At 29.6% G+C, this 26,972-nt stretch overlaps 1 protein-coding gene across 5 annotated transcripts in view; it reads right to left on the bottom strand.

The window, feature by feature from the left end:
• The window catches only part of LOC127279132 (uncharacterized), a 326,137-nt gene that overhangs the window by 27,387 nt on the left and 271,778 nt on the right, over positions 1-26,972 (bottom strand). The gene's annotated exons all lie outside the window — the stretch shown is intronic.

Below are 26,972 nucleotides of genomic sequence, written 5' to 3'. Positions count from 1 at the left end.
TATTTATACAACTAAATAGTAACAATTTTTTTTAAATACAAAGGATGTTTCAATCGAATATACTTTTTACAAACGATGGAGGTAACTCGTACAAAATTTTAATAATAATTCTAATTTATCATTTTTAAACTGTATCTACATTTATTTAATCTGTACGCAAAATATCTTTAAAAATTTTTTTTTTAAATTAACAATAAAAAATTTGTAGTACATTAACAATATAATAAACAAAATAAAACTAACTATAAAATAAAGCACAATAATATTATAAAAGAAATCGAAGTACAGTTTTAAATTTAGCCGCAAAAAAATGAAGTGATTTCAAGTGGTGTCAATTGTAAAAAAATATTTAATGCAAAAATGGAATCACTATTAATTCTTCGGGTTCATCTACTGCAAATGATAATTGTAGCTTTACAAGTTTACAAGAAACTGACGAAATTGATGTCGTTACAAATTTGTTTGACGGATTTGTATATAAATTCCAGATATAAATTTTTCGGAAGAACTGGGATAATTATATACTTCATCCTTTTTTTCCATATTTGGCAGTTCAGTTTTAGATTATCCTCCTCTATACACATTTGATTGACATTTGCAATATTATTATTATTAAGGAGAATCATGTTATTTGGTGAAAATTTAGAAATAGTTGTGCCTTTAAATTTAATTTTTTCTATATCACCATTAGTGTTAGTAGACAAAACTTCAAAAATGGGTGGTAATGTAACTGTTTTGTTACATTGTACTGTTCTTTCTTCGTACAGTCTTCGGCAGACTTCAGCCAAAGGTCTATTTGGTGTTCGTAGTTTTCGTTTAATTTTTCCAAGAAAATTTTCAAAATCAAAAGCCGAAATTTTGCTTAAATTGCAGTCCATGTTGATTACATCTTTATTTACATGAGACGCATGATGTGCATTTAAAGTTTGAAATTCTGGACCATAGGTACTTTTTAATTGTGTAAAAAATGCTTTCAAATAAAGCTTTGCATGTGAATTGTACTCCCGACATAATTTTTCAGAATGTAAAATTCTGGCAGCTACGTGAAGCAATAAAAAGTGATTGTATAATTCGTCTTTTAAAAGATGCTTAAAAACAATTGGTCCGCCGTAAAGAAGAAAAAATCGTAATTCTGTCGCTTTCCACTTTCCTATGTTCGCTGTCGATCTAGTTTTTCTTTGAAATTCGAAGGGTATTTGCGTTGTTAAACACTCCAATCGTCTATCTAGTTCTATCCTTTTTGACGGGCAAAGTCTTACTTTCTTGTTTCCGTTTCTTAAATTTTTAATAATTGTTTTCATAATTCCCTGATAGAATAAATGCATAGGATCTAAAATAAATTTTTTTATCATATCGATTGGAGGATTTATATTAAATAATGCTGATGGACCGTGATGGTGTCTAGCTTGTCGATATGTTCTGAACGATTCATCTGTTCGTTCGGTTTCATTCACAGATGGAAAGACAGTTCTACGTTCGACCGATTTTCCAACGACTTCACATCTTTCGCAGGCTTCTTTACCTTTATGCCCTAGAGTATTTTTTAAAAAAGCTCTAGCCGGTGTGTCACATATAAAACACATCAATTCTAGTTTTAAATTTATACCACGAATGATTATTCCATTCTCGAGTAATTCATTTATTTCTGCAATAAATTCTTCTAAATAATCATCAGCATTTTTGGGTTTTGATGAACCAAAGTATATTGCAATCGCAAATACTTTGTATATATCAGGCTCGTAAAAAACCTTCGCTGTCAAGGGCCAAAATTGATTGTTGCTTGATTTGCTCAAAGGTAATCCATCCACATTGATCTGTAAGCGAATTTTTCCATCTTTATGCAAATCGGGATTAACGCAAGCTTCTAATCCTTGTTTTATTCCAAAGTAAACAAATTGACCAGTTTTGCCATTAGCATCATCCATTTCGATTATATTATATTGTGCATCAACTGTTCGTAAAAAAGTTTTTGCTGATTTCGGCAACGTAGGAAGTAATTTTCGTCTTAAAATTCCAAGCAAATCATCCAAATCCTTTTGGTTTATTTTTTGACCAAACTGACGTAGTTGTTCTATTTCAATGGGAGCATTATAACATGGAATTTGCATGTTGCCCAAATCGTTTTCAGTATCATCCGATGAATTTGAAGAATCACTTGATAAATCTAAAGAAAACATAATAAAATTTATTTAAAATATTACAAATGAAATTGTTTTTTTATATATATATATATTATATATATATATATATATATATATATATATTATATATATATATATATATATATATATATATATATATATATGTAGAACGCATGATTCGAGGACATTTTCGTAATTGAACGCATGTTTCGGGGACATTTTGTTTTTTTGGGGACGTCCCCAAATAATCATTTGATGCAAGGCATGGTTTGGGGACATTTCACAGATACGAGCTAGTTTCAGGACCTTGAAGTTTCTATATGACTAAGAGATGGCGGGTCGATGTCGATTTCAGGGCAATTTTGGGTTTCAATAGAGAGTCCTCAAAACATACATTGGAAAAAATAAGAGTATATATAGATGCCATCATTACGGGAACAACGATACTTACACATGCGCAATAGAAATATCTGCAATTAACAAATGCGCAGCAATAACAATTGACAAAAATGGATGCGCACATTATTAAATTGGGAAATATTTATGCGCAACTGAAATATCAGCACTTAATACATGCGCACAAATAATAAATTATAAAACCGGATGCGCACTTTAACAAAATAATACTTATACCTGCGCAATAGAATTATCTGTTATTAATACATGCGCAGTATAGAAAATTACCGAAAAAGATGCCCATATTAGGAAATTTTATAATATTTATGCGCAGTATAAATTTTAGCACTCAATAAATGCGCATAAATAATAAATTACGAAAACGGATGCGCAATTTAATAAAATTTTACTGACACCTGCGCAATAATAATATCTTCTGTCAATACATGCGCAGTATGAAAAATTATCGGAAGAAGATGCGCACTTTATGAAATTAGAGAATATTTATGCGCAGTAGGAATATTAACACTTAATACATGCGTACAAGATTCTTATACTTGCGCAGTAGAAATATCTGCTATCAATACATGCGCAGTATGGAAAATTATAGGAAAAAGATGCGCACATTATGAAATTAGAGAATATTTATGCGCAGTAGAAATATTAGCCTTTAATACATGCGCATAAGTAATAAACTACGAAATAAAATGCGCACTTTAATAAAACGATACTTATACTTTCGCAATAGAAATATCTGCTATCAATACATGCGCAGTATGTTAAATTATCAAAAGAAAATGCGCACATTAGGAAATTAGTAAATATTTATGCGCAGTATAAATTTTAGCACTTAATACATGCGCATAAATAATAAATTAGGAAAACGGATGCGCACTTTAATAAAATTTTACTGATACCTGCGCAATAATAATATCTTCTGTCAATACATGCGCAGTATGAAAAATTATCAAAAGAAGATGCGCACATTATGAAATTAGAGAATATTTATGCGCAGTAGAAATATAAGCCCTTAATACATGCGCATAAGTAATAAACTACGAAATAAAATGCGCACTTTAATAAAACAATAGTTATACTTGCGCAATAGAAATATCTGCTATCAATACATGCGCAGTATGTTAAATTATCAAAAGAAGATGCGCACATTAGGAAATTAGTAAATATTTATGCGCAGTATAAATTTTAGCACTTAATACATGCGCATAAATAATAAATTAGGAAAAGGGATGCGCACTTTAATAAAATTTTACTGATACCTGCTCAATAATAATATCTTCTGTCAATACATGCGCAGTATGGAAAATTATCAAAAGAAGATGCGCACATTATGAAATTAGAGAATGTTTATGCGCAGTAGAAATATTAGCCCTTAATACATGCGCATAAGTAATAAACTACGAAATAAAATGCGCACTTTAATAAAACGATATTTATACTTGCGCAATAGAAATATCTGCTATCAATACATGCGCAGTATGGAAAATTATCTGAAGAAGATGCGCACATAATGAAATTAAGAAATAATAATGCGCAAAATAAATATTATCACAAAAACATGAGCATAAATGATAAATTATGAAAACGTTTGCCAACTTTAATAAAATTATACCTATACCTGTGTACTAATAAAATATCTGTTAATTATACGTGCGCAGTATATTAGGTACTTAGAAAATTCGACACTAAATGTCTTTGCCGATTATTTAAAATAAAAACATATTACTTTGATGCATATTTTGAGTTCCTACATCATATCTAATGACTCTATCAGAAATATAAATAATTTTTGAAGGTCATCGTTTTATTGCATATTTCAGTATCATCATGCTGCTTAATGATTCAATATGAGTTTCAGTTACCAGCTAGTGTAATAGTGACTTAGTTTGAAAGAAATTATTCTATATAGGTTTATGTTTAAGTGTTTTGATATATGTGTAAAACTTTACATTGAGGTTATTCAAAAGATGATTGAAATGATTTTTATAACAAGAAGATACCGTACTCATGATATATATAAGGCAAAATTCCTGTAGCGAACTAAGTGAAAAAAGTAGATCGGATCGGGCTGTCACTTGCACAAAGTTTAGCCCCAGGGGTGAGTAATTTACCCACGAATTATTGTTAGGTTTTTTTAAAAAATGTCGGGGAGGGAGGAGGTTGAATTTTTTTGAAAAATTTAAACAGTGGATTTTTGAAGACTTGTAACTTTTAAACAGCAAGAAGAAAAAAAATTTGACATATATGTTTTCTAAATGTTTTTTTGTGCTCTTTCGATTGGTGAAAAAAATTCAAATTAGACCCATTGCTCTGAAAATCAAATTTTATTTTGATTTTTCTTTAAGTTCGGTCCTTTTTATTTTTTTTTATTTATTTTTTTTGAAAGCTAAAAATGTGTATTTTCACGACAAAAAATATTGAGATGTTGTTTTTTGTTATTTTTGAAATAAGCTCAGTCGCGCTCCAAGACTCGAAAAAATAACACAATGCGTCAACTTTTTTGCAGTGTAGGATGAATATTAGGTATGCTATAAACGATAAAAAACACACTATATTGGTAAGTGTATAAAATACGAAATGAAATTATTTAAATTAAATAAAAAATACATGAATTAATAGTAGCTTATTTGCGTCTGTTACTGTTTGCGTCAAATATATTTTATAAGTATAAATGTTTCTTTTCGAAAAGTCATATGATTCACGGTTTTTCGAGACGAGACTCGCTCGAAGTGCATAACTAGATATCATATTCTTAATCAGCGACCCTGCGTGAAGTTATTGTAAACTATATACTTATATGAGGCATTTCATATGAGAATACGGGGTCAGGTCTCGGATTTTTCTCAAAATTCGGTAAATTGTAGTGATGGTGGTGCTGAATAAGTGAACAAATTGTGAATTTAAAATTTTTCGAGATATTAACAACAACAAATTAGAGATATATATTTTTGCTTTACTTATAACTTTTTCCCTACTAAAAATAGAGAGAAATGTTAAGAATGTTTTTTAAGCAAAAGACCGTAACAATTTCTTAAAAAAATAAAATTGTTTATAACTTTTAAACATGTTTTCCCTCATTTTGAAGCGAGAAAAAAATCATGAATATTGTTTAAGTGAAAATAAATCTATGGTTAAATTTTTGAAATAGCATTATTTTTTGTTTACGAGATATTTATTAATTACACGACCGTTGGAAATTGTGCGACCTCTGCTTTTTCAACAACTATAAAACTGTTCAAATCTTTAAAAATATTAAAACTAAAAATTTTTCCTCTTTATTTTATCAAAGCTAATAAAATTCTGAAAGAAATGACACCTTGACAAGGAGAATATGTTAATTTTGCTTCCTCGTGGAGGAAGCTATGTAGTCCTTTCGTTTATAAAATTTTTAAAAATGGTGAAAACAAATTTTCCTCTATATAGAAAAATGTTATATGAGATCCTGATCAATTGTCCGGATGTATGTATGTGTGTGTGGATAGTTTTTGTGAACACGATATCTTTAAGAGGTTTTAATAGATTTGGATAAAATTTGGTAGGCTTATTTAACACATTAATCTCTCAAAAATGACGAGAGGATTTTTAAAAATACCCCCAAAAAAAAATTTTATCGTCTTTTTTCCAAAAAAGTTTTTTTAATTGAAAAAATTTTTTAATCGAAAAATTTAAGCTAATATATAATATAATCGTCTTCCTTATGTTAAGATGAATCGATTGATATATATAAAGTATAGATTTGATTGAAATTTAAAGAATTAATGAAAGTTAAAAAATCAAAAATTCTCATTTTAACTAAAAAATGTGTTTATTTAAATTCATGTTTATATATGAAATAATTTTATTCCCTGCATTGAAACAAATTGGTTGGTATATATAAAGCATAGATTTGATTTAAAATTTGAGAATTAATAAAAATTGAAAAATCGAAAATTCATATTTCAGCTAAAAAATTTTGTGTTTTTTTAAAATTCAAGTTGATGAATAAAATAATTGTATTCCTTGCATTAAAACGAATCGATTCGTATATATAAAGTTTATGTTACACTCAAAATTAATTAAAATTTTCTTTATTTTTCAAAAAATTTAATTAATTTAAAATATTTTTAACTCGAAATGTTTTAAATCAATCAATTGGTTTGGACAAATTCATTGCTTCCTTCACGAGGAAGCGAATTTTTCGCTTCACACAATGAGCAAGCATAATGTTTATAAAATAAACATAAAGGACCCCATCCTTGTTCAATTAGATATCTAAGAAAAACCCAATTTTCAATGTTTTTACTATTTTTTTTATTTCTCTGTCAAAAATTTATATTTTTAAACGTTCTTAGGCTAATTGAAATCGTATTTTGTTATTCAATTCAAATTATATAAAACAATTCATGTACACATTCTTCCCTAGCGTATGCAAACCGTGAAAGTTGGCTCATAAAATGTCAAAAAATTTAAATTTAATTCTACAATAAAATATAATGTTTAAAAATCAAGTAAATATATCATTCTAAACTTCTCTGATTTATGTAAGTAAATTTAAGATTTATACAATTTACTGATCATTTTTTGTCATATAAATATTAATCACAATTTTTTGACATTTTATGAGCCAACTTTCACGGTTTGCATACGCTAGGGAAGAATGTGAGGAAGAATGTGTACATGAATTGTTTTATATAATTTGAATTGCATAACAAAATACGATTTCAATGAGCCTAGGAACGTTTAAAAATATTAATTTTTGCCAGAGAAATAAAAAGAATAGTAAAAACATTGAAAATTGGGTTTTTCTTAGATATCTAATTGAAAAATTAACATATTCTCTTTGTCAAGGTGTCATTTCTTTCAGAATTTTATTAACTTTAATAAAATAAAGAGGAAAAAATTTTAGTTTTAATATTTTTGAAGATTTGAACAGTTTTATAGTTGTTGAAAAAGCAGAGTTCGCACAATTTCCGACGGTAGTGTAACTATCAAAAGTTAATAAAAAATAAAATAATTTACAAAGAACTAAAATTAGAATAATTTTAAAAATGCCATTCCAATGCTTATCGAAATCGGCACCTAACGAGTCCTATATGAACTATTTACTATTTTGGATAAACGGGCGTTAAATTAATAATTAATAATAAAAATTATTTAAATTTGAAGATATAATCTCCTGTTAATAATATAGATTGTTAAAAATGCTATTTCGACAGATTTTTTTGACGCAGAATTAGATGATCTTTCAAATAAAAAAAGAATTGACGATTTATCTCCTTTTCTTCAAATGTTATTAATTATAAATTTAATACCCGTTTATCCAAAATAGTAAATAGTTCATAAAGGGCTCGTTGGGTGCGGATTTCGATAAGCATTGGAATCACAGAAAAAACCTAGTCTTATTTTTGTTGCTACTCATTTTGAATCCATGTTTTTTCTGTGATGGTATTTTTAAAATTATTCTAATTTTAGTTCTTTGTAAATTATTTTATTTTTTATTAACTTTTGATAGTTAATTAATTAATATCTCGTAAACAAAAAATAATGCTATTTCAAAAATTTAACCATAGATTTATTTTCACTTAAACAAAATTCATGATTTTTTTCTCGCTTCAAAATGAGGTACAACATGTTTAAAAGTTATAAACAAATTTTATTTTTTAAAGAAATTGTTAAGGTCTTTTACGTAAAAAACATTCTCAACATTTCTCATTATTTTTAGTAGAGAAAAAGTGACAAGTAAAGCAAAAAAATATTGCTGTAATTTATTGTTGTAAATATCTCGAATAATATTAAAAATTTTTAATTCAAAATTTGTACACTTATTTGACACCACTATCACTACAATTTACCGAGTTTTGAGAAAAATCCGAGACATGACACCGTATTCTCATAAGAAATGCCTCATATAAGTATATAGTTTACAATGACTTCACGTGCTACAAAAACTAAATAAATTTTTTCTTGGAAACTACAAGACATACTATCTTTTTCAAAGTTTTTTATTTTTCAGGACATTGTACAGAATATTCATGAATTTTATGAAAAATATCGAAGATATACTTTTCGAATTATTTAAACAATTAAAATTGTTTTTTTTTTTAAATTAAACTTTTTCAGTTTTTTTTCAAAATTTTTTTTCATGAAAAAGCAGATAAATACGAGTATTTAAAAAAAATTCATTTCCATTGGTTAAAAATTACGTCAGTTATAATAAATCAAAAAAAAATTACAAAAAATTTAAATGTGCAATATTTTGGAAAATATTTTGAATTTTTTAAAAATACTTAGGATTTCATTTTTTACCCCTTAAAGGGACCCAAATTTTCAATATTATAAAAATTTATCAAAACAGCATAAATCGGTACGATCACTTGACGTTGAGTAGCTCACTAGCGATTGATTAGGGAATTAATTAAAGTTAAATAAATATGATCATGAGATTTTTAGAATTTTTGTTACTAAAAGTAGTAACTTAATTTATACCATTTTCAGGTGCCAAAAATTAAATTCATACTTTAAGAACATTCAATGTGTCTTATGTTTCTACCATAATTTAAGTAAGTAGCGATTGATTAAAGAATTAATGAGGGTAAAATGAATATGATCATGAGATTTTTAGAATTTTGGTAATTAAAAGCAGTAGCCGAATATAAAAAATATATATAAGTCAACCATTAAATGCATACTTTGAGTACCATCAATGTTTCTTTTGCTTCTATCGGAATTTTAGTAACCGTCGGTTGTTAATGTAATTAACAGGATGTAATGAGTAAGAATATAACGTATTAAGACAATTTGCTTTATAGAAAATGGTAGAAGTCTATAAACAATTTGCATTATTCAACAAGTAAATGCATACTTTGGGTACCATCAATGTTTCTTTTGCTTCTGTCAGAATTTCAGTAACTGGCAATTGATTAGCGAATTATTCATGGTAAAATAAATATGGCTTCTATTAAAATTTTAGTAACTAGCGTTTGTTATAGCTAGCAGTCTATAAACAATTTGCATTAGTTAACAAGTAAACGCATACTATGAGTACTATTAATGTTTATTTTGCTTCTATCAGAATTTTATTAACTGGCGATTGATTAGGGTATTAAGGAGGGTAAAATAAATATGGACAGTAGATTATCAGAATTTTTGTATCTTAAAGTAGTAGCCGAATATAAATAATTTGCATTTGTCGAAAATTAAATTCATACTTTGAGTACAATTAATGTGTCTTAAATTTTTCTCAGAATTTAAGTAACCATCTATTGTTAATGTTATTAATACTATTTAATGAGTAAGAATATAAGGTAGTACAGGATAGTAATTGAACTCGTATTCTAAACTAAAACAATTTATTTACTGTAAAAAGAAATTATATCAAACAAAAATGATTGCAATGGTTTCTTGGTGAACTTTGTCGAAATACTACCACATGTAGTCGAGTTCTCGTGCAGCTTCGTTTGCGCCACAACGAGGCGACGATCTAAACTAATATTAAATGGTACAAAATTTAAATTGAATACACGTACATCAGTCGCCCACCAATTAATCTTGATTAATTTAAAATTTCAATTTCGACCGGCAATTTGCACAATTTCACAATTGGACGCTTAAGAATACTATCAGCCGTTTTAACAGTTACGACCCTAACCTTTCCGTCTGCACCGCGGTGCGATTTTACAATTTTTCCCAAACGAGGCGAGTTGGAGTCACAAATTAGAACAACGTCGTTGATTTTTAAATTCTCAGTATCACAGGTCCATTTTATTCTCTGTTGCAATGAAGTGAGATATTCTTGTTTCTAGCAAATTCAAAAATCTTGGGTAATACGCTGGTTTACCTGCCACCGATTTAATTGATTCATGGGAACTTCTTGATGTCAGGATCAGGCAAGTTGGTGAGCGGTTCCCCGATTAGGAAATGAGCTGGCGTTAAAGGCTGTAAATCAAATAGCGTTGAAGGCAATGAACACAAAGGTCGTGAGTTTATGCAAGCTTCGATTTGCTCCAGAACGGTGCATAATTCCTCGAACGTGAGAAGAGTCAATCCGATCATTCGTTTCAAATTGAATTTACATGATTTCACTCCCGCCTCCCAAAGTCCTCCCATGTGTGGAGCTAAAGGTGGAATGAAACTCCAATCTATTTTCCGAACGCTGCAAAAGTCATTGATGGAATTATGAGACTCAGTTTCTAGCAACTGGTATAATTCCAGCAACTCATTATTTGCTCCCTGAAAATTCGTGGCATTGTCGCTACACAATTACGTTGGACAACCACGTATCCCTACGAAACGCCGAAGAGTGCCAATAAATTATTCAGCTGTAAGGTCGCCAACAACCTCCAGATGAATGGCCTTGGTTGAAAAGCAATCAAACACGGCGATGTAGGACTTGTTGGTCTTCCTTCCTCGACCCTTGTTTACGAGTGTGGTTATAGGCCCAGCATAGTCGACCCCTGAAACTGAAAATGCTCGCTGAGGCTTCACTCTATCTGGTGGTAAGTCACCCATGATTTGAGTAAGATGCTTAGGATTATTGCGAAAACAACGAGTGCACTTATTCACAGTTAATCGTGCAAGATTTTTCCCACGAATGGGCCAAAATTTTTCGCGAATTGAATAGAGCAGTGCATGAGGACCGGCATGCGCGAGTTGATGATGCTCTCTTTTAAACAACAGCTGGTTAACTCTGTTATTGCTCGGTAGGTCAATGGAGTGCTTTACATCATATTCTCACGGAAGAGTGGCTCAATCTGCCGCCCAACCTGATCAATCCTGAAACGTCAAGAAAAGGTTTTAAACACGATAATGGACTCTTAATGTTGATTTTACCTTCGGACTTCAGATTCTGAATCTCCTTGCAAAAATGAATGTTCTAGATGTTCTTCAGAATGCACTGTCTCGATTGAGAAATTTCAGCAACTAAAAGCTCTGAAAAGGCTCGATTGGACGAATCTTTACGCAAGTTTGATATAAGTCTCAGGCAATAGGCTATTACCCGTTCGATTTTAGTTAATGAAGAGAAATGATTAATGACTTCATCAAGATAGAGGATGGAATTTTGAAAGCAATGAGTACTTGTAGTTCTGATTTAAATTCTGATCGGATTATTTCAAGGTCTTGTACAGAAAGATTAAAGTTTGTGGGCATGATTGACAAATATTTAGAAGAGTCTGATATTATTGAAGGTCCTGATCACCATAAGGAATTGTCTTTTAGCTTTTCGAAACTCGCAAGAACTATTCTTGAATCAGTCCAAGCGTTAAGTGAATGAATTTTAATCCGTGGAGTATTTTTTACCTTGGTCACCAATCTCACCAACAAGACTGCACCACAAATTTCGAAAGTCTTCACAGCACCAATATCGTCGACGATTGTGCGCGAAATCGTTGACTCACTGGACTCACTTAAAAAAGAAATTAATTCTTTTTTATTAGATCGCCATTTATGCAACTCGAATTTTCCATTAATTAACAAATTTTGGAGTTCATTGATCAACGACTTCGCCTCGGGTAAACTATCAACACCTGTCAGAATCCTTTCGAACATGAAGACAAGTCAAGGCAGAAGCAACTGACGAATTCATCGATCGATTTCCATTAGTTTTTGACGTAACTGGACCCGATACGATCCAACCTAGTTTTGTGTTCTGCAAGATAGGCAAATTCGTTCCAAGCTCAATTTTTCCTTCATCTAGCAAATATACGAAAAACTCTCCGCCAAGAAGCATATTAATGTGACCAGGGTCAGAGAAAATTGGATCTGCTAATTTTACTGAATTTGAAACTGATAATGCTCTTGTATCGACAGGGGCACTAGGTAAATCTTTCGTTATTTTTGGGACCACAAGGCATTGAACATTTAATTGACAATTTGTAACACGAGAATTTAACGTTATTTCGCAACTATGAGTTATTTTGCATGACATGTTATTTAATCCCGAGATTGATTTACCAAATTCTAAAAGCTTTGTTCCCGTTTTATTGCATGCTGAGATAGTAATGTTTGCCTCACTTGCGCTGTCTAAAAGTACGCGTAATTGGTGGACGGAACCGTTTACGTGTTTTACATTGACGATTGCGGTAGACAATAAAATATACTTATCTATCCCTGAATTGACGATATGATGAACTGCTGGAATGTTCGCCTGGTTGACTTCATTGTTCACCGTGGGTTCCTTTGATAAATCCGTTTTTTGTTGACCGATGTGTGACACAAGGTATTGTGCCAACCTCCAGAATCACGGCAAGAGCTATATTTGCATGACTTCACGAAGTGATCGTTCGTCAAGCAATTCAAACAAAGTTTGAGTCGCTTGGCTTCAAGAATCCTTTTTTCGGCACTAAGGTTTAAAAATTCCTCGCACGAATAGATGAAATGTGGACCCTTGCACATGTAGCACCTTCCACCCGCTTGAGATGTTGAGACAAAAGCGACTGGTCTGTTGGCTTGATTTCCCTTGCGTATTTTTGATGATTCTGTCGAATTGTTGATTTTGACTTTGGAGTTTGACGCTGCGTCTTAAGTAATAAATCCACTTGATGATGCTCTTCTGTCCAACAGTTGACATCGTCGTTGAAGGAAATCTATCATTATATCAACAGACACTTCTTCCTTTCCCTCGAGAAATTCCTCCCAATGACGTCTTGTTAGTTTGTCAATATTCTCTTCTATCATGTACAACAATAGATCGTCCCACTTGTCAGTTGGGAGTTTAATGCGTTTCAAAACTCTAAGATGTTTTTGTATGTTTTGTATGTGATCTATCAAGTTTTGAATCCCAGTAGATGATTCGACGTCAACCTGTGGTATCTCGAACAAGCATTGTATGTGACGTTTGCAAATAGTTTTGTCGTTGTCAAAACGATCGTTTAACAATTTCCAAGCGACTTCACAGTTTGTCACGGAAATCTCAATCGTTATTTTCGCTGCGACTCCTGATAGGGCACTGATCAGATACTGGTGTTTTTGCACATTTGGCAATTCGCTCTCGTGAATTAATGTTCTGAAAGTGTCCGAGAATCGCTTCCAATTCTCAATCTTGCCGTCAAAATTAGGTAAGTTTATGACGGGCAATCTTACTTGAGAACTTGAATTTGAGGTTGAAAGTCTCTCATTGGTTGATTGATTTGAAATTTGTAGAAGAATCTCTGCTCGTTGTTGAAGCATCCGTTCTAACGCACTCGCACCTGTGTTGACGTTTTCACTTGTTGTTTGGCGTGGCTTTAACAACTCTTGCCATCGCATTAGCAAAACCTTCACTTCTGCATATTGAGATTCGAACTTGTCTTCTTCAGTTGCATCTTCGCTTAATAATTCATACTTATCATTGCACTCACGAATATGTTACATGAAATCTTGAAAAGCGTCGACTTTATCTAGCCGCAACAATATGTCTTCGTCCTCGGGTCGAATCTTTTTGGTCATTACATCCTCGACAAAAGTAGACATACGTGTCAACCTTCTTATCACGTATCCTCTCCTGCCCCAAAGCTTATCGATATTCATTGTAATTGATATAAAATTGAAATGTACACAACACTTGAAACACTTTTGCAACGTTTAAATAAATAACACTCGATTGACTTTTTTCCAATTGTTCCTTTTACACTGTTAACGAATAAAACAAAAGACAAAGATGGCCGCTAATAGACAATTGATGCGTTCATAAAATATTCTTGAATTTCTAGACAAATTGGATTTTGCGCATCTCTTGTCAGATCCGGCTCGAAGGACAAATGTACAGGATAATAATTCAACTCGTATTCTAAACTAAAACAATTTATTTACTATAAAAAGAAATTATATCAAACAAAAATGATTACAATGGTTTCTTGGTGAACTTTATCGAAATACTACCACACTTAGTCGAGTTCTCATGCAGCTTCGTTTGCGATACCACGAGGCGACGATCTAAACTAATCTCAAATAGTACAAAATTCAAATTGAACACACGTACAGAGATATTCAGAAATTTTACTAATGGAAAGTGGTAGTAGTCTATAAACAATTTGCTTCAGTCTACAATTAAATGCATACTTTGAGTAACATCAATGTTTCTTTTGCTTCTGTCAGAATTTCAGTAACTGGCAATTGATTAGGGTTTTAAACAGGGTGAAATGAATTTAACGTATTAAGAAAATTTGTTTCATGGAAAGTGGTAGCAGTCTATACACATTTTGCATATTTAAGAAGTAAATGCATACTTTGGGTACCATGAATGTTTCTTTTGCTTCTGTCAGAACTTCAGTACCTGGCAATTGATTAGGGTTTTAAACAGGGTGAAAAGAATTTAACGTATTATGAAAATTTGTTCCATGGAAACTGGTAACAGTCTATAAACAATTTGCATATTCAAGAAGTAATTGCAAACTTTGGGTACCATCAATGTTTCTTTTGCTTCTGCCAGAATTTCAGTAACTAGCGATTGATTAGGGAATTTAACAGGGTAAAATGATTATTGTCAGAAGATTATTAGAATTTTTGTTACTAAAAGTAGTAGCTAAATATAAACAATTTATATAAGACAACAATTAAATGCATACTTTGGGTACCATCAATGTTTCATTTGCTTCTATCAGAATTGTGGTAACTAGCGATTATTAAATTAATTAACAGTAACTAATAAAGAGAAGGATTATAACGTATTAAGAAAATTAGTTTCATGGAAAGTGGTAGCAGTCTATAAACAATTCGGTTATTTAACAAGTAGATGCATACTTTGGGTACCATCATGTATCATTTCCTTCTATCAGAATTGTGGTAACTAGCGATTATTAAATTAATTAACAGTAAGTAATAATGAGAAGGATTATAACGTATTAAAAAAAATTTTCTCATGGAAAGTGGTAGCATTCTATAAACAATTTGCGTATTTAACAAGTAAATGCATACTTTGGGTAACATCAATGTTTCTTTTGCTGGCTATTGATTAGGGTTACAAACAGGGTTAAATGAATTTAACGTATTAAGAAAATTTGTTTCATGGAAAGTGGTAGCAGTCTATAAACAATTTGCATATTTAAGAAGTAAATGCATACTTAGTGAACAATCAATGTTTCTTTTGCTTCTATAAGAATTTTAGTAACTAGCGATTGATTAGGTATTTTAACAAGGTAAAATGATTATTGTCAGAAGATTATTAGAATTTTTGTTACTAAAAGTAGTAGCTGAATATAAACAATTTATATAAGACAACAATTAAATGCATACTTTAAATACCAACAATGTTTCTTTTGCTTCTATCAGAATTTTATTAACTAGCGATTGATTAGGGAATTTAACAGGGGAAAAAGATTATGGTCAGAAGAATATTAGAATTTTTGTTACTAAAAGTAGTAGCTGAATATAAACAATTTATATAAATTAACAATTAAATGCATACTTTAAGTACCATCAATGTTTCTTTTGCTTCTGCCAGAATTTCAGAATCTAGCGATTGATTAGGGTATTAAACAGGGTGAAATGAATATGATAGGAAAATTATTAAAATTTCTGTTACTGAAAGTAGTTACCGAATATAAACAATTTTTATAAGTCAACCATTAAATGCATACTTTGAGTACCATAATGTTTCATTCCTTCTATCAGAATTGTGGTAACTAGCGATTATTAAATTAATTAGCAGTAAGTAATAAAGAGAAGGATTATAACGTATTAATAAAATTTGTTTCATGGAAAGTGGTAGCAGTCTATAAACAATTTGCTTAATCAAGAAGTAAATGCATACTTTGGGTACCATCAATGTTTCTTTTCCTTCTGTCAGAATTTTAGTAACTGGCTATTGTTTAGAATATTAAATAGGGTGAAATGAATATGATAAGAAAATTTCTAGAATATCTGTAACTGAAAGTAGTAACCGTATATAAACAATTTACATATGTCAACAATTAAGTGCATACTTTGAGTACCATCAATGTTTCTTTTGCTTCTATCAGAATTTCAGTAACTGGCAATTGATTAGGGTTTTAAACAGGGTGAAATGAATTTAACGTATTAAAAAAATTTGTTTCATGGAAAGTGGTAACAGTCTATTAACAGTTTGCATATTTAAGAAGTAAATGCTTACTCTGTGTACCATCAATGTTTCTTTTGCTACTATCAGAATTTTAGTAACTAGCGATTGATTAGGGATTTTAACAAGGTAAAATGATTATTGTCAGAAGATTATTAGAATTTTTGTTACTAAAAGTAGTAGCTGAATATAAACAATTTATATAAGACAACAATTAAATGCATACTTTGGGTACCATCAATGTTTCTTTTGCTTCTATCAGAATTTTATTAACTGGCAATTGATTAGGGTTTTAAACAGGGTGAATTGAATTTAACGTATTAAGAAAATTTGTTTGATGGAAAGTGGTAACAGTCTATTAACAATTTGCATATTTAAGAAGTAAATGCATACTTTGGGTACCATCAATGTTTCTTTTGCTTCTATCAGAATTTTAGTAACTAGCGATTGATTAGGGAATTTAACAGGGTAAAATGATTATTGTCAGATGATTATTAGAATTTTTGTTACTAAAAGTAGTAGCTCAATATAAACAATTTATATAAGACAACAATTAAATGCATACTTTGGGTACCATCAATGTTTGTTTTGCTTCTGTCAGAATTTCAGTAACTAGCGATTGATTAGGGTATTAAACAGGGTGAAATGAATATGATAGGAAAATTATTAGAATTTCTGTTACTGAAAGTAGTAACCGAATATAAACAATTTTTATAAGTCAACCATTAAATGCATACTTTGCGTACCATAATGTTTCATTTCCTTCTATCAGAATTGTGGTAACTAGCGATTATTAAATTAATTAACAGTAACTAATAAAGAGAAGGATTATAACGTATTAAGAAAATTTGTTTCATGGAAAGTGGTAGCAGTCTATAAACAATTCGGTTATTTAACAAGTAGATGCATACTTTGAGACCCATAATGTTTCATTTCTTCTATCAGAATTGTCGTAACTAGCGATTATTAAATTAATTAACAGTAAGTAATAATGAGAAGGATTATAACGTATTAAAAAAATTTTTCTCATGGAAAGTGGTGGCATTCTATAAACAATTTGCTTATTTAACATGTAAATGCATACTTTGGGTACCATCAATGTTTCTTTTGCTTCTATCAGAATTTTATTAACTGGCAATTGATTAGGGTTTTAAACAGGGTGAATTGAATTTAACGTATTAAGAAAATTTGTTTGATGGAAAGTGGTAACAGTCTATTAACAATTTGCATATTTAAGAAGTAAATGCATACTTTGGGTACCATCAATGTTTCTTTTGCTTCTATCAGAATTTTAGTAACTAGCGATTGATTAGGGAATTTAACAGGGTAAAATGATTATTGTCAGATGATTATTAGAATTTTTGTTACTAAAAGTAGTAGCTCAATATAAACAATTTATATAAGACAACAATTAAATGCATACTTTGGGTACCATCAATGTTTGTTTTGCTTCTGTCAGAATTTCAGTAACTAGCGTTTGATTAGGGTATTAAACAGGGTGAAATGAATATGATAGGAAAATTATTAGAATTTCTGTTACTGAAAGTAGTAACCGAATATAAACAATTTTTATAAGTCAACCATTAAATGCATACTTTGCGTACCATAATGTTTCATTTCCTTCTATCAGAATTGTGGTAACTAGCGATTATTAAATTAATTAACAGTAACTAATAAAGAGAAGGATTATAACGTATTAAGAAAATTTGTTTCATGGAAAGTGGTAGCAGTCTATAAACAATTCGGTTATTTAACAAGTAGATGCATACTTTGAGACCCATAATGTTTCATTTCTTCTATCAGAATTGTCGTAACTAGCGATTATTAAATTAATTAACAGTAAGTAATAATGAGAAGGATTATAACGTATTAAAAAAATTTTTCTCATGGAAAGTGGTGGCATTCTATAAACAATTTGCTTATTTAACATGTAAATGCATACTTTGGGTACCATCAATGTTTCTTTTGCTTCTATCAGAATTTTATTAACTGGCAATTGATTAGGGTTTTAAACAGGGTGAAATGAATTTAACGTATTAAGAAAATTTGTTTCATGGAAAGTGGTAACAGTCTATTAACAATTTGCATATTTAAGAAGTAAATGCATACTTTGGGTACCATCAATGTTTCTTTTGCTTCTATCAGAATTTTAGTAACTAGCGATTGATTAGGGAATTTAACAGGGTAAAATGATTATTGTCAGAAGATTATTAGAATTTTTGTTACTAAAAGTAGTAGCTCAATATAAACAATTTATATAAGACAACAATTAAATGCATACTTTGGGTACCATCAATGTTTCATTTGCTTCTATCAGAATTTTATTAACTAGGGTCTGATTAGGGAATTTAACAGGGGAAAATGATTATGATAGGAAAATTATTAGAATTTCTGTTACTGAAAGAAGTAACCGAATATAAACAATTTTTATAAATCAACCATTAAATTCAAACTTTGAGTACCATAATGTTTCATTTCCTTCTATCAGAATTGTGGTAACTAGCGATTATTAAATTAATTAACAGTAACTAATAAAGAGAAGGATTATAACGTATTAAGAAAATTTTCTCATGGAAAGTGGTAGCATTCTATAAACAATTTGCTTTTTTAACAAGTAAATGCATACTTTGGGTACCATCAATGTTTCTTTTCCTTCTGTCAGAATTTCAGTAACTGGCTATTGATTAGGGAATTTAACAAGGTAAAATGATTTTGGTCAGAAGATTATTAGATTTTTTGTTACTAGAAGTAGTAGCCGTAGATAAACAATTTACATATGTCAACAATTAAGTGCATACTTTGAGTACCATCAATGTTTCTTTTGCTTCTATCAGAATTTCAGTAACTGGCAATTGATTAGGGTTTTAAACAGGGTGAAATGAATTTAACGTATTAAGAAAATTTGTATCATGGAAAGTGGTAACAGTCTATTAACAGTTTGCATATTTAAGAAGTAAATGCTTACTCTGTGTACCATCAATGTTTCTTTTGCTTCTATCAGAATTTTAGTAACTAGCGATTGATTAGGGATTTTAACAAGGTAAAATGATTATTGTCAGAAGATTATTAGAATTTTTGTTACTAAAAGTAGTAGCTCAATATAAACAATTTATATAAGACAACAATTAAATGCATACTTTGGGTACCATCAATGTTTCTTTTGCTTCTATCAGAATTTTATTAACTTGCAATTGATTAGGGTTTTAAACAGGGTGAAATGAATTTAACGTATTAAGAAAATTTGTATCATGGAAAGTGGTAACAGTCTATTAACAATTTGCATATTTAAGAAGTAAATGCATACTTTGGGTACCATCAATGTTTCTTTTGCTTCTATCAGAATTTTAGTAACTAGCGATTGATTAGGGAATTTAACAGGGTAAAATGATTATTGTCAGATGATTATTAGAATTTTTGTTACTAAAAGTAGTAGCTCAATATAAACAATTTATATAAGACAACAATTAAATGCATACTTTGGGTACCATCAATGTTTGTTTTGCTTCTGTCAGAATTTCAGTAACTAGCGATTGATTAGGGTATTAAACAGGGTGAAATGAATATGATAGGAAAATTATTAGAATTTCTGTTACTGAAAGTAGTAACCGAATATAAACAATTTTTATAAGTCAACCATTAAATGCATACTTTGCGTACCATAATGTTTCATTTCCTTCTATCAGAATTGTGGTAACTAGCGATTATTAAATTAATTAACAGTAACTAATAAAGAGAAGGATTATAACGTATTAAGAAAATTTGTTTCATGGAAAGTGGTAGCAGTCTATAAACAATTCGGTTATTTAACAAGTAGATGCATACTTTGAGACCCATAATGTTTCATTTCTTCTATCAGAATTGTCGTAACTAGCGATTATTAAATTAATTAACAGTAAGTAATAATGAGAAGGATTATAACGTATTAAAAAAATTTTTCTCATGGAAAGTGGTGGCATTCTATAAACAATTTGCTTATTTAACATGTAAATGCATACTTTGGGTACCATCAATGTTTCTTTTGCTTCTATCAGAATTTTATTAACTGGCAATTGATTAGGGTTTTAAACAGGGTGAAATGAATTTAACGTATTAAGAAAATTTGTTTCATGGAAAGTGGTAACAGTCTATTAACAATTTGCATATTTAAGAAGTAAATGCATACTTTGGGTACCATCAATGTTTCTTTTGCTTCTATCAGAATTTTAGTAACTAGCGATTGATTAGGGAATTTAACAGGGTAAAATGATTATTGTCAGAAGATTATTAGAATTTTTGTTACTAAAAGTAGTAGCTCAATATAAACAATTTATATAAGACAACAATTAAATGCATACTTTGGGTACCATCAATGTTTCATTTGCTTCTATGAGAATTTTATTAACTAGGGTCTGATTAGGGAATTTAACAGGGGAAAATGATTATGATAGGAAAATTATTAGAATTTCTGTTACTGAAAGAAGTAACCGAATATAAACAATTTTTATAAATCAACCATTAAATTCATACTTTGAGTACCATAATGTTTCATTTCCCTCTATCAGAATTGTGGTAACTAGCGATTATTAAATTAATTAACAGTAACTAATAAAGAGAAGGATTATAACGTATTAAGAAAATTTTCTCATGGAAAGTGGTAGCATTCTATAAACAATTTGCTTTTTTAACAAGTAAATGCATACTTTGGGTACCATCAATGTTTCTTTTCCTTCTGTCAGAATTTCAGTAACTGGCTATTGATTAGGGAATTTAACAAGGTAAAATGATTTTGGTCAGAAGATTATTAGATTTTTTGTTACTAGAAGTAGTAGCCGTAGATAAACAATTTACATATGTCAACAATTAAGTGCATACTTTGAGTACCATCAATGTTTCTTTTGCTTCTATCAGAATTTCAGTAACTGGCAATTGATTAGGGTTTTAAACAGGGTGAAATGAATTTAACGTATTAAGAAAATTTGTTTCATGTAAAGTGGTAACAGTCTATTAACAGTTTGCATATTTAAGAAGTAAATGCTTACTTTGTGTACCATCAATGTTTTTTTTGCTTCTATCAGAATTTTAGTAACTAGCGATTGATTAGGGATTTTAACAAGGTAAAATGATTATTGTCAGAAGATTATTAGAATTTTTGTTACTAAAAGTAGTAGCTGAATATAAACAATTTATATAAGACAACAATTAAATGCATACTTTGGGTACCATCAATGTTTCATTTGCTTGTATCAGAATTGTGGTAACTAGCGATTATTAAATTAATTAACAGTAACTAATAAAGAGAAGGATTATAACGTATTAAGAAAATTAGTTTCATGGAAAGTGGTAGCAGTCTATAAACAATTCGGTTATTTAACAAGTAGATGCATACTTTGGGTATCATCATGTATCATTTCCTTCTATCAGAATTGTGGTAACTAGCGATTATTAAATTAATTAACAGTAAGTAATAATGAGAAGGATTATAACGTATTAAAAAAATTTTCTCATGGAAAGTGGTAGCATTCTATAAACAATTTGCGTATTTAACAAGTAAATGCATACTTTGGGTACCATCAATGTTTCTTTTCCTTCTGTCAGAATTTTAGTAACTGGCTATTGTTTAGAATATTAAATAGGGTGAAATGAATATGATAAGAAAATTTCTAGAATATCTGTAACTGAAAGTAGTAACCGTATATAAACAATTTACATATGTCAACAATTAAGTGCATACTTTGAGTACCATCAATGTTTCTTTTGCTTCTATCAGAATTTCAGTAACTGGCAATTGATTAGGGTTTTAAACAGGGTGAAATGAATTTAACGTATTAAGAAAATTTGTTTCATGGAAAGTGGTAACAGTCTATTAACAATTTGCATATTTAAGAAGTAAATGCATACTTTGGGTACCATCAATGTTTCTTTTGCTTCTATCAGAATTTTAGTAACTAGCGATTGATTAGGGAATTTAACAGGGTAAAATGATTATTGTCAGATGATTATTAGAATTTTTGTTACTAAAAGTAGTAGCTCAATATAAACAATTTATATAAGACAACAATTAAATGCATACTTTGGGTACCATCAATGTTTGTTTTGCTTCTGTCAGAATTTCAGTAACTAGCGATTGATTAGGGTATTAAACAGGGTGAAATGAATATGATAGGAAAATTATTAGAATTTCTGTTACTGAAAGTAGTAACCGAATATAAACAATTTTTATAAGTCAACCATTAAATGCATACTTTGCGTACCATAATGTTTCATTTCCTTCTATCAGAATTGTGGTAACTAGCGATTATTAAATTAATTAACAGTAACTAATAAAGAGAAGGATTATAACGTATTAAGAAAATTTGTTTCATGGAAAGTGGTAGCAGTCTATAAACAATTCGGTTATTTAACAAGTAGATGCATACTTTGAGACCCATAATGTTTCATTTCTTCTATCAGAATTGTCGTAACTAGCGATTATTAAATTAATTAACAGTAAGTAATAATGAGAAGGATTATAACGTATTAAAAAAATTTTTCTCATGGAAAGTGGTGGCATTCTATAAACAATTTGCTTATTTAACATGTAAATGCATACTTTGGGTACCATCAATGTTTCTTTTGCTTCTATCAGAATTTTATTAACTGGCAATTGATTAGGGTTTTAAACAGGGTGAAATGAATTTAACGTATTAAGAAAATTTGTTTCATGGAAAGTGGTAACAGTCTATTAACAATTTGCATATTTAAGAAGTAAATGCATACTTTGGGTACCATCAATGTTTCTTTTGCTTCTATCAGAATTTTAGTAACTAGCGATTGATTAGGGAATTTAACAGGGTAAAATGATTATTGTCAGAAGATTATTAGAATTTTTGTTACTAAAAGTAGTAGCTCAATATAAACAATTTATATAAGACAACAATTAAATGCATACTTTGGGTACCATCAATGTTTCATTTGCTTCTATCAGAATTTTATTAACTAGGGTCTGATTAGGGAATTTAACAGGGGAAAATGATTATGATAGGAAAATTATTAGAATTTCTGTTACTGAAAGAAGTAACCGAATATAAACAATTTTTATAAATCAACCATTAAATTCATACTTTGAGTACCATAATGTTTCATTTCCTTCTATCAGAATTGTGGTAACTAGCGATTATTAAATTAATTAACAGTAACTAATAAAGAGAAGGATTATAACGTATTAAGAAAATTTTCTCATGGAAAGTGGTAGCATTCTATAAACAATTTGCTTTTTTAACAAGTAAATGCATACTTTGGGTACCATCAATGTTTCTTTTCCTTCTGTCAGAATTTCAGTAACTGGCTATTGATTAGGGAATTTAACAAGGTAAAATGATTTTGGTCAGAAGATTATTAGATTTTTTGTTACTAGAAAGTAGTAGCCGTAGATAAACAATTTACATATGTCAACAATTAAGTGCATACTTTGAGTACCATCAATGTTTCTTTTGCTTCTATCAGAATTTCAGTAACTGGCAATTGATTAGGGTTTTAAACAGGGTGAAATGAATTTAACGTATTAAGAAAATTTGTATCATGGAAAGTGGTAACAGTCTATTAACAGTTTGCATATTTAAGAAGTAAATGCTTACTTTGTGTACCATCAATGTTTTTTTTGCTTCTATCAGAATTTTAGTAACTAGCGATTGATTAGGGATTTTAACAAGGTAAAATGATTATTGTCAGAAGATTATTAGAATTTTTGTTACTAAAAGTAGTAGCTGAATATAAACAATTTATATAAGACAACAATTAAATGCATACTTTGGGTACCATCAATGTTTCATTTGCTTGTATCAGAATTGTGGTAACTAGCGATTATTAAATTAATTAACAGTAACTAATAAAGAGAAGGATTATAACGTATTAAGAAAATTAGTTTCATGGAAAGTGGTAGCAGTCTATAAACAATTCGGTTATTTAACAAGTAGATGCATACTTTGGGTATCATCATGTATCATTTCCTTCTATCAGAATTGTGGTAACTAGCGATTATTAAATTAATTAACAGTAAGTAATAATGAGAAGGATTATAACGTATTAAAAAAAATTTTCTCATGGAAAGTGGTAGCATTCTATAAACAATTTGCGTATTTAACAAGTAAATGCATACTTTGGGTACCATCAATGTTTTTTTTGCTGGCTATTGATTAGGGTTACAAACAGGGTTAAATGAATTTAACGTATTAAGAAAATTTGTTTCATGGAAAGTGGTAGCAGTCTATAAACAATTTGCATATTTAAGAAGTAAATGCATACTTAGTGTACAATCAATGTTTCTTTTGCTTCTATAAGAATTTTAGTAACTAGCGATTGATTAGGGATTTTAACAAGGTAAAATGATTATTGTCAGAAGATTATTAGAATTTTTGTTACTAAAAGTAGTAGCTGAATATGAACAATTTATATAAGACAACAATTAAATGTATACTTTGGGTACCAACAATGTTTCTTTTGCTTCTATCAGAATTTTATTAACTAGCGATTGATTAGGGAATTTAACAGGGGAAAAAGATTATGGTCAGAAGAATATTAGAATTTTTGTTACTAAAAGTAGTAGCTGAATATAAACAATTTATATAAATTAACAATTAAATGCATACTTTAAGTACCATCAATGTTTCTTTTGCTTCTGCCAGAATTTCAGTATCTAGCGATTGATTAGGGTATTAAACAGGGTGAAATGAATATGATAGGAAAATTATTAAAATTTCTGTTACTGAAAGTAGTTACCGAATATAAACAATTTTTATAAGTCAACCATTAAATGCATACTTTGAGTAGCATAATGTTTCATTCCTTCTATCAGAATTGTGGTAACTAGCGATTATTAAATTAATTAGCAGTAAGTAATAAAGAGAAGGATTATAACGTATTAATCAAATTTGTTTCATGGAAAGTGGTAGCAGTCTATAAACAATTTGCTTAATCAAGAAGTAAATGCATACTTTGGGTACCATCAATGTTTCTTTTCCTTCTGTCAGAATTTTAGTAACTGGCTATTGTTTAGAATATTAAATAGGGTGAAATGAATATGATAAGAAAATTTCTAGAATATCTGTAACTGAAAGTAGTAACCGTATATAAACAATTTACATATGTCAACAATTAAGTGCATACTTTGAGTACCATCAATGTTTCTTTTGCTTCTATCAGAATTTCAGTAACTGGCAATTGATTAGGGTTTTAAACAGGGTGAAATGAATTTAACGTATTAAGAAAATTTGTTTCATGGAAAGTGGTAACAGTCTATTAACAGTTTGCATATTTAAGAAGTAAATGCTTACTCTGTGTACCATCAATGTTTCTTTTGCTTCTATCAGAATTTTAGTAACTAGCAATTGATTAGGGATTTTAACAAGGTAAAATGATTATTGTCAGAAGATTATTAGAATTTTTGTTACTAAAAGTAGTAGCTGAATATAAACAATTTATATAAGACAACAATTAAATGCATACTTTGGGTACCATCAATGTTTCTTTTGCTTCTATCAGAATTTTATTAACTGGCAATTGATTAGGGTTTTAAACAGGGTGAATTGAATTTAACGTATTAAGAAAATTTGTTTGATGGAAAGTGGTAACAGTCTATTAACAATTTGCATATTTAAGAAGTAAATGCATACTTTGGGTACCATCAATGTTTCTTTTGCTTCTATCAGAATTTTAGTAACTAGCGATTGATTAGGGTATTAAACAGGGTGAAATGAATATGATAGGAAAATTATTAGAATTTCTGTTACTGAAAGTAGTAACCGAATATAAACAATTTTTATAAGTCAACCATTAAATGCATACTTTGCGTACCATAATGTTTCATTTCCTTCTATCAGAATTGTGGTAACTAGCGATTATTAAATTAATTAACAGTAACTAATAAAGAGAAGGATTATAACGTATTAAGAAAATTTGTTTCATGGAAAGTGGTAGCAGTCTATAAACAATTCGGTTATTTAACAAGTAGATGCATACTTTGAGACCCATAATGTTTCATTTCTTCTATCAGAATTGTCGTAACTAGCGATTATTAAATTAATTAACAGTAAGTAATAATGAGAAGGATTATAACGTATTAAAAAAATTTTTCTCATGGAAAGTGGTGGCATTCTATAAACAATTTGCTTATTTAACATGTAAATGCATACTTTGGGTACCATCAATGTTTCTTTTGCTTCTATCAGAATTTTATTAACTGGCAATTGATTAGGGTTTTAAACAGGGTGAAATGAATTTAACGTATTAAGAAAATTTGTTTCATGGAAAGTGGTAACAGTCTATTAACAATTTGCATATTTAAGAAGTAAATGCATACTTTGGGTACCATCAATGTTTCTTTTGCTTCTATCAGAATTTTAGTAACTAGCGATTGATTAGGGAATTTAACAGGGTAAAATGATTATTGTCAGAAGATTATTAGAATTTTTGTT

This window comes from Leptopilina boulardi, unplaced genomic scaffold, assembly GCF_019393585.1.
Source record: "Leptopilina boulardi isolate dan_hultmark-lab unplaced genomic scaffold, ZJU_Lbou_2.1 LbouV2_214, whole genome shotgun sequence".
Lineage (NCBI taxonomy): Eukaryota > Metazoa > Arthropoda > Insecta > Hymenoptera > Figitidae > Leptopilina > Leptopilina boulardi.
The sequence above is the reverse complement of the archived record's forward strand: the minus strand, read 5'-3'. Positions and strand labels throughout refer to the sequence as shown.